A 9,491-nucleotide genomic window follows, 5' to 3' on the forward strand; every position below is an offset into this window, starting at 1 on the left:
GCCCTGAGATGTTATTAGAATTACCACCCATGCCATGTCCTAAGGTACAAATCTTAAGGCAATCTTTGTCACCTTTCCATCTCCCTTCCGGCCCCATATTCAAATGTCAGCTTCTCCTGTCAGTTATTCTCTGAATGTCTCTCAAATCTGGCCTGTATTCTTCAATTCCAGTGCAACTGCCTTAGTTCAGAAACTCAGGATCACTCAGCTGAAATATTGTCATAGCTTCCCATCTGTTCTTTCTCTCACCAGGCTCTTCGTACTACAACCCCTCCACCATAGTCCTACCAAATGATCTTTCTGAAAGTATTTTTAATTGATCATGTCTCTATCTTGCTTTAAAACCTCTTCTTGTTCCCACTTTTCACAGAAGGATTGTGCTTATTCAAAACCATAGGTTTTTTTTTGTTTTTTTTGTTTTTGTTTTTTTTGTTTGTTTGTTTGTTTGTTTTTTTACCTCAAGCTTACCAAGAAGACAAAATAGATCCCTTGACCCCTTGTAACACTCAGTTTGGGTCTCTATTAAATATCTAGGTCATAGTTTTTCAATTTATCCACTTACGTGTCTGAAAATTCCAAACCATGCCTTTCCTTATATCAGAAGCTCTATATTCTTCATTTTTGTATGTCCCAAAGCCTAATACACTGCCTAGAACAGAGAAGGATCTCAAAAATGGTTGTTATTGAATGAATAATTAAAGACAGAAATTGCTAAATTAGCATCTTCCAAAATATGCTCCAGAAAAATGTTAAATAATGTCATATAAAAACATGTTTTTTAAATTTTTTTTACATTTATTTATTTTTGATAGACAGAGAGAGACAGAGCACAAGTGGAAGAAGGGCAGAGAGAGAAGGAGACACAGAATCTGAAGCAGGCTCCAGGCTCCAAGCTGTCAACACAGAGCCCGACGCGGAGCTCAAACTCACAAACCGCGAGATCATGACCTGAGGTGAAGTCGGACGCCCAACCAACTGAGCCACCCAGGTGCCCCTAAAAACATGGTTTTTTATATAAGCCAGTGGGGACATTTTACAAAAACAAATGGAACAATTTCTGTAAACTAGAGAACTTCTTGGAAGCATTAATAGTCCTTTATGCTTATCATGACTCTTAAAAAATCAATGCAGTATAAAACATTCACTGAGCTTTTTGACTTGTGAACCAAATTTTAAAATGAGTACTGCCCTAAGGAAATGATCTTGGAAATACTTCTATATACATATTTACTAATTCACTGTAAAAAGATAATAAAGACAGATTCTGTTCATGTATGTTTTTATTCTTCAGGAGAATATATAACATGACTTAAGATACAATTTTCTTACAATTAAATTTAGAAATTCTGATTTAGAAATCAGGTGAAAGCATCTTAGGACAAGGCTAATTTTCTAATGCCATTCCAAGCAAATATCATAGATAATGTCCTATTCCATGCAACCACAACAATAATAAAAGGATCATGTAATTTTCTTCCAGGATTGTATTCATATCTTTCGTGAAACTCTTGGTTCAAGCCCTTGAGAACTCCTTGAAGGCAGTGCTAATAATGGAAAACATGCACACTGATCATTACTGTGTATGTAGTAAAGCAAACAATTCAAGGAAACAATAACTACTGTATGATTCAATTATTTCAGAAGACATGGAATTAAATCATTCTCAAATTTTACTAGTCAGAAAATGATTTCCTGCATTTATTAAAAGGCAAGTTCTGAGTCCATTAGTCTGTATGGGACCCAGGAATTCGTCCTTTAACAAGTTTTCCTTGTAATTCTTATTCAAATGGTTCATAAATTAACAGATGACACCTTACATACCCTGACTTTAATTGTAGCAGTCTATTAAAAGATTACAAAAGGGAAAGTAAATAAACAGTATAATGGTTACCTTTATGTTATAATTTGGCGGGGCCATGGTGCCCAGATATTTCTGGATGTTTCTATGAGGGTGTTTTTGGATGAGATTTACATTTAATCAGTGAACTTTGAGTAAAGCAGATTGCCTACTATACTGTGGGTGGACCTTATCTAATTAGTGGAAAACTTGAGTTACAACAAAAGGCTGAACTCACCCTTGCCCCACGTCCCACCCAAGCAAGAGGAAATTCTCCAACAGACTGAATACATCATCTGCAACATGAGTTCTTCCTGGTTTGCCAGAAGGCTGCCTTTGGACTGCAACTACAACTCTCCTGAGTCTTTAACATGTCAGCCTCCTCCATCAAAATGAGGATTGGCTCTAAGGAGCCAATTCCTTAGAGCAAATGAATCAATCTTCTTGGTTCTATTTCTCAGGAGAACTCTGACTGATATGTAGGGGAAACCATGACAGTAATTGTACAGTGACTCTAGTCCCAACATTCTCAAGCTAGAATATGGAATCCCTACTGATTGGTTTGTTAGCACTCTATAATCTTCTGGGAATTCCCATTCTATTTATTCCTCTACCTGTCCACTCCAGCATGTACGTCTGGTTAAATCAAACAGACTCTAGCTCTGGAGCATCAGAAATAAAACTGAGAAAGTTAAATCAACTTCCCTTGAGGTACCGAAGAAAAGGATCATAGGTATTTATAATTTGAAGCCAGGATTGAGAACCGTTGATCCAGGACCTTAGGTACCGTATCAGGACTATTGGTTTGTTTACTAGGAGCCATGGGAAGCCACTAAAAATTCTTAAATAAAAGAGTGTCCTTATCAGGTTTGAGGTTTTTTTATATGATCATTTTGGCAGCTGGGAGAGTGTGAATTTGGTGAGGAGGGACACATGTGGATACAGAAGATTAAGAGACTTGAGCGAGGGAAGTATCAGTGAAGAATGAAAAGTTGACGTATTCAAGGTATATTAAAAGATGAAACTGACAGAAAAATATCAATTGATTGTCTGGGTGTGGGCTTTAGAAAAAGTGAGGGTATCAGAGCTGACTTCTAGATTTCTACAAGCAATAGATGATGGCAACAAGATTCTGACGTTTACTAAATATGAAACAATGCAAGTTTTGAATTCTATCTTGGGCATTTGAGTTGGAAATTCAAGTTGACTACGTATGTCTAAAATACAGATAGATATACATTTGAGAGTGATTATCACACTGGCAAACTCAGTGTTCTCTCTTCTCTAGTAACACTCGTTTCAGGGAGTATCAATTATTATAGAGATGAGAAAGGGACTGAATTGGGAAAAAGTAAGAAATGTTTCAGTTGGTACAGGTTTTTTTTTTTTTTTTAAGTTAAAGTATGGTCAAGATGTGTTTCTTTTTTTTTTTTTTTCAACGTTTTTTATTTATTTTTGGGGCAGAGAGAGACACAGCATAAGAACGGGGGAGGGGCAGAGAGAGAGGGAGACACAGAATCGGAAACAGGCTCCAGGCTCCGAGCCATCAGCCCAGAGCCTGACGCGGGGCTCGAACTCACGGACCGCGAGATCGTGACCTGGCTGAAGTTGGACGCTTAACCGACTGCGCCATCCAGGCGCCCCAAGATGTGTTTCTTTTAACTTCGCTCAAGATACTGCACTGCCTGATCTAAGAAAAAGCGGGGGAAAAGATCAATATAGTTTGTAAATAATCCTTCAAAGCATTTTTTTCTTCTTTATTTTTAAGAATGGAAGGGAGGTCACAATGAATAAGCAGTTCCTAGTGGCAGTGAAAATCAATAATAATCTAACTCTAATCATTTCAACAAATGTTTCCCTGGTTTTTGTTAAGATATTAATATAACTACATATGTCAATATTATTTATTCTTAATGTTAGAAAAATATGTGCAAATGTTACCTGACCTATCAAGGGCATGGGTTTTCCTGACAATAGGTTTTACTTTCATGAAAACAGTGACTGTGACATCAGAAAGTTATGGATGACTAGAGAACAGTAGTCATCAAAAGTCTTTCAGAAATTATCAACAGTGCTTCTCTGGGAAAAACTGAGTTTCCCAACAAAATGATAGTTCTCTTATGGCTTGGAAGATCTCAGGTATAGACCCTGGAATCACTAATCTTAAAGTTGACAGAGCTGTGAATGCAAGCAATGGTGGATGGCAGTCAAAAACAGGGTGGCTTTCTTTTGGCAAACACATTCTTAAAAGAGATAAAAGATATTGACAGAGTATTGACATAGAAGTAACTGTTGAAAAACAAGATGAAACAAAAAATTGGTTATGACTATCGAAGAAATAATTTGTAATTTGGAGGTTTATTTACCTGTTCTTCTAGGTCAAAAACTTAAGTTGATAGCCATCTATTTTTTTTTTAAAGCAACCTAGACTTATTCATTGTAATAGAAAAAATTTCAGAGCAATAATGAAAAAGATCCAAGTGACCTCATGCTCACAAATGTATCAAGCCATTTGACATCCATTTTTACCACTCAAGTTGCATTTTTTAAATAAGAAATCCTTTTTAAATCTTAAGAGTTCACTATAACTACTCAAGGGTTCCCTGTGGAAAGACCTAACCTGTCATTTAATAGGACTCATAGTTTAGGGACATTAACTGCCAACCCATCTCCTTGGCTGTGGGCACTGTGATTGGCAGAAACTCTGTCACAGAATTGTTAAATATTTTGAATATGTCTCCTGGGCCTACCTAAAGCTATTATTGGCTAAAACCTGGAGGAATAGTTACACCTTATCAAAGAGATTTGGTTAATCCAAAATGATACATGGCATGAAGAGCATTTATATTTAGCTTTGAAATGTATTTTTGTGCTAACATTTGAATGTGTGTCTGATGTTCAGAGAAATTACTTCAAAGAGATTAATGAAGCCATACTGTGAAGACCTGACTCAGGAGAGCTGGGAAATTGTCCAGTGTTCTCTTCATTCTGCTTCCCTGCTGAACCCTTCTTTGACACCCACTCTCTGACACCACAATGAATAGCTAAAATGTCTTTTAGAATAATGTCAGTCTTTATAGAATGCGAAATGAGAGTTTGTGTACCAGACCATACTTTTTTTGGAGCAGCAGACAATTCAGATTAAAAAAAAAAATAACTGTATTCATTGATTATATCTTTAGTATGCATTTTACTTTCATCCTACCCTTTTCAACCATCCCTGGTTTTCACTTAGAGATCCCAGTGTTTCCAGGACAATTCCAGGAGCTAGGCTCCCCTCCTAGCTTCAGGTGTGGGAATGTGACCATGACTCAGTACATCCCAATCACTTCACCAGAGTTAAGGAGTTCAGAGCTAAACATTCATGCTAAGCTGGCCCAATAACGGTAAACCTCACAATTGGTGAAGTGTTGCAAATGGATTCCCTTTCCTTAGGTAGATATGAGGACTACACCTACTGCAGTCATTTTTAATAAAGCCATACAGGAAAAACCACTATGTGAAGACGAACAAGGTTGAGAGATATAGAGCTGGATCCCTCATGATAGATAAAGTCATGTCTGAGCCCTGCTTTTCCTCTTTCACCGGTACATGCACTCAACCAAAAGTTTCCTGTATTTGTTTAGTCAACCACAGTGGGCTTTCTGTTATTTGCAATGTAAGGCCTCTTAATTAATGCAGTACTCAACAAACAGGTAATTAGGCTGATTTGGAACTGTCAATTATGTTAAAATATAAATGCTGCCAATTAATACAAAACAAAATTTCACCACAGATTATCACAAGTTGATATACACATACCCACATTGACTTCCCTCTTCGCATAAACACACATATTCACATACACACACAGACACACCAATCTATATTGCCTGCTACATTTTAATTCAGTTGAGCCGTATATTTTCCAAGAATACATGACAAGAAGATAGATATAAAAGGAAATTCTATATTATGAATTAAGGTTCACTTGATCCTAGGAGAGCAGCCTATGAGAAAGCCAAAGTATACCAATTATTGGTATGTTTACCCTCTAAAGTTCCATAGACTAAGCCTCTGTACTGAAATCAGAAGTAAATGGAATCGTTTTGTGCAAACAAGTATAGAAATGTATACAAATTTTGGTTAGTAGAAGGATAACCAGAAATGGTGTTAGCAGTGAATGAAAATAACAAATCAAATGCAGTGAATTAGACTTGTTTTGCAATTGTAATCATACTGGCATGCCATCACTGTCAATATTTTGAAATATTCAAAAGTAAGAGTCTTATGTCATTTATAGGTGTTTCTTTTGCTATATTACATAAGTAATAGCATTTTACTTTTCTTTTTTTTTAATATGAAATTTATTGTCAAATTGGTTTCCATACAACACCCAGTGCTCATCCCAACAGGTGCTCTCCTCAATGCCCATCACGCACCTTCTCCTCCCTTTCACCCCCCATCAACACTCAGTTTATTCTCAGTTTTTAAGAGTCTTTTATGGTTTGGCTCCCTCCCTCTATAACCTTTTTTTTCCTTCCCCTCCCCCATGGTCTTCTGTTAAGTTTCTCAGGATCCACATAAGAGTGAAAACATACGGTATCTGTCTTTATCTGTATGACTTATTTCACTTAGCATAACACTCTCCAGTTCCATCCACGTTACTCCAAAAGGCCATATTTCATTCTTTCTCACTGCCAAGTAGTATTCCATCGTGTATATAAACCACAATTTCTTTATCCATTCATCAGTTTATGGAAAGAGCCTAAATGTCCATCAACTGATGAATAGATAATATTTTACTTTTCTGACGTATGTTAGAACCAAAGGCAAAATAAGTCAATAGTCAACAAAGTTACCAAAGTGAAAATGACACTTTGTCATTTTTTGAAATATGATGGTAAATATAAATATGTAATGAGCCTTTCCTTCCAAATTTTGCTACAGCAGATTCTTTGATCTATGATCCAGGGGTTGTACAAAAACCAATCCACCAGATAAAATGCTGTCAATATTACTGGATTCCTTGCACAGAAGTAATTAAAAAAATTAATAAACAGAGTACCATGCTCAAAGATTGTGTTGTGCTCATTCAAGCCCCATAACTAGGAACTTGCTTTCTCTAAGAAAATTCTTGGAGATTCTTCATTAGCCATGCCCTGTAGTTAGAACAACTGTAGTAAGGCTGTTCCTAAAAGCGCTTGCTGACACTTAACTGCCAGGATAAATGGCTTTCCTTGGCACTCTGCTTTCACCTGCTGAGATGTGTGGGACCAATTGACAGGCTCATCATCAGCAACAACCAAGAATTAGGACTTAGGACACAATGGAAAGAAAAATCTACTCTAGCCACAGCAGCCAGAGAGATGGAAAGAGGAAGTTCAGTGATAGAAGAGGCAGTTTGGGTGGCTTCAGTTGCAGACTACGATTGAGTTAGCAACTAAATTCTGAAATTCATCAGAATCTGAGAAATTTCAAAGTCTTTGCAAATCAACAATTGGTTTTGGTAATGAAACAGTTTTAAAAAAGGAGCTGTCCTTACTCTGTAAATAGGCAAGGGAATAAATGGTCTTATCTATAGATTCTTGACTTCCTATAATTCAAAAAAAGAGGAATTTATTATGTCATGTTATATTATATCATATAAATTTTATATTGATAATCAAATAAATTGTATAATACCGTGAACATTTTTTTCTTTTTGTACATAGGATCAATGTGAGCTGTTTGTCTCTTGGTGTTTCTCTGCGGTGACATAGAGGAAAAATATGCCCCATTAGCAATTGCTGAAGTGCCAACAGCACTCTATAAAAAGGATCGCAGTTTCTGTATAACAGATATGTCCAAGTGTAGGGAAGATTTCATTCTATTCATGGCTCAATAACCTTGGACATAGGAATATTGCAACTCACTCCCCACTTTCTAGCTTCATGGTCACTCAGCGTTTTTTAAATAATAATGTGACTTCTCACATAACATTCCCTACAGCAGTGAATATAATTATTCCTCTCATTGATTATTAGTCACTTGACATTCATATTTTTATGCATCAGCTCCTTGTTAGTATATTTAACAAGAGGCTTGTTCCCCACAATCCTATGATCTCTAAATTTAATATCATTTCTAATCCTGAGTAAAGGAGGAAGAGACTTTGAATCAAGGACACCAATCTATGCAGCAAAACATCCATCCCAGGTAGCATCCCATTCTCTTCCTCTGTGCCTTTAGTTTTCTGATGTTCATTACCCTTCCTTCCTATTTACCAAGGAAAAACTTATTATTGTTCCAATTGTCATTTTTGCTAATTCACAATAATTATCCTAAAAAATTGGTATATAAGAAAATGGTTAATTCTTTTCTAGTAAGATGTGAATAAACAGCAAAGGAGGCGAGGAAAGAATAATGCATATACGAATTCAAAGGAAAGTATATATTTGATAAATAAAATTTTCCATAGTCATAATAGTAAATTGAAATATTATAAAAATTCACAAAACAATGAGAGGAGGGGTTAAAATATGAAAAAATGGGAGCAATGATGGATTTTTTTCAATTTATTGATTTAAATAAGTATATCATAGATCTAAAGGGAAATGAACACACATTTCTAATGGGAGTATATGTTAGTATCAACCTTGTGAGTAGATTTCAAGTAACTTAAAAATGTTCACACACTTTGGATTGGATATTCAATTACTCAGATAGCATTCTAAGGAATAATTCTGTATGCAGAAATAAGGTTCATCCACAAAGATATTGAGGCATTGCTTACAACATAACCAAACTGGTCAAACCCAATGACCTACAATAAGAAAATATTTATGTAAATAATTGGCTCAAATATAAAAATAATGTTTACTAAGATATTGGAATAAAAGAAGATACATTATGTTTTTTTTTCATTTTAAGTCCAGTATTGTTAACATAGTATTATATTAGTTTCAGGTATACAATATAGTGATTCAACAGTTTTAAATATATATATATATATATATATATATATATATATATGTGTGTGTGTGTGTGTGTGTGTGTGTGTGTATGTGTGTGTGTGTATACATCGCATCTTCTTTATCCATTCATCAATCAATGGACACTTGGGCTGCTTCCATAGTTTGGGATTGTACATAATGCTTTAATAAGCATAGAGGTGAATATATCCCTTTGAATTAGTGTTTTTGTATTCTTTGGGTAAATATCCAGTAGTACAATCCTAGGATAGGTATATTCTTAACTTTTTGAGGAATCTTTATACTGTCTTCCACAATGGCTACAACAGTTTGCATTTCCACCAACAGTGCATGAGGTTCCCTTTTTCTCTAAATCCTTGCCAACACTTGTTGTTTCTCGAATTACTGATTTTAGCCATTCTGACAGATTTAAGGTGAGATTTCTTTGTGGTTTTGACTTTAATTTCCCTGATGATGAGAGATGGTGGGCATTTTTTCATGTGTCTGTTGGCCACCTGTATGTCTTTTTTGAAGAAATGCCTGTTCATATCTTCTGCCCATTTTTAAATTGGATTATTTGGTTTTTTGGGTGTTGAGTTGTGTAAGTTCTTTATAAATTTTGGAGATCAACCCTTTATTGAATATGTTATTTGGAAATATCTTCTCCTATTCAGTATGTGTTCTTTTAGTTCTGTTGGTTGTTTTCTTTACTGTGCAAAGCT

The 9,491-nt window shown here is 35.6% G+C and overlaps 1 long non-coding RNA gene across 1 annotated transcript; it reads right to left on the bottom strand.

The window, feature by feature from the left end:
• Positions 1-1,262: 1,262 nt before the first annotated feature.
• Positions 1,263-2,313, bottom strand: LOC125910925 (uncharacterized). The gene is made up of 2 exons (XR_007454210.1): positions 2,076-2,313; positions 1,263-1,544 (listed from the first exon to the last, which is right to left on the bottom strand). It is a non-coding gene; the product is annotated as an uncharacterized LOC125910925 (long non-coding RNA).
• Between the last annotated feature and the right edge of the window lie 7,178 nt (positions 2,314-9,491).

Source organism: Panthera uncia (assembly GCF_023721935.1).
Source record: "Panthera uncia isolate 11264 chromosome C1 unlocalized genomic scaffold, Puncia_PCG_1.0 HiC_scaffold_3, whole genome shotgun sequence".
Lineage (NCBI taxonomy): Eukaryota > Metazoa > Chordata > Mammalia > Carnivora > Felidae > Panthera > Panthera uncia.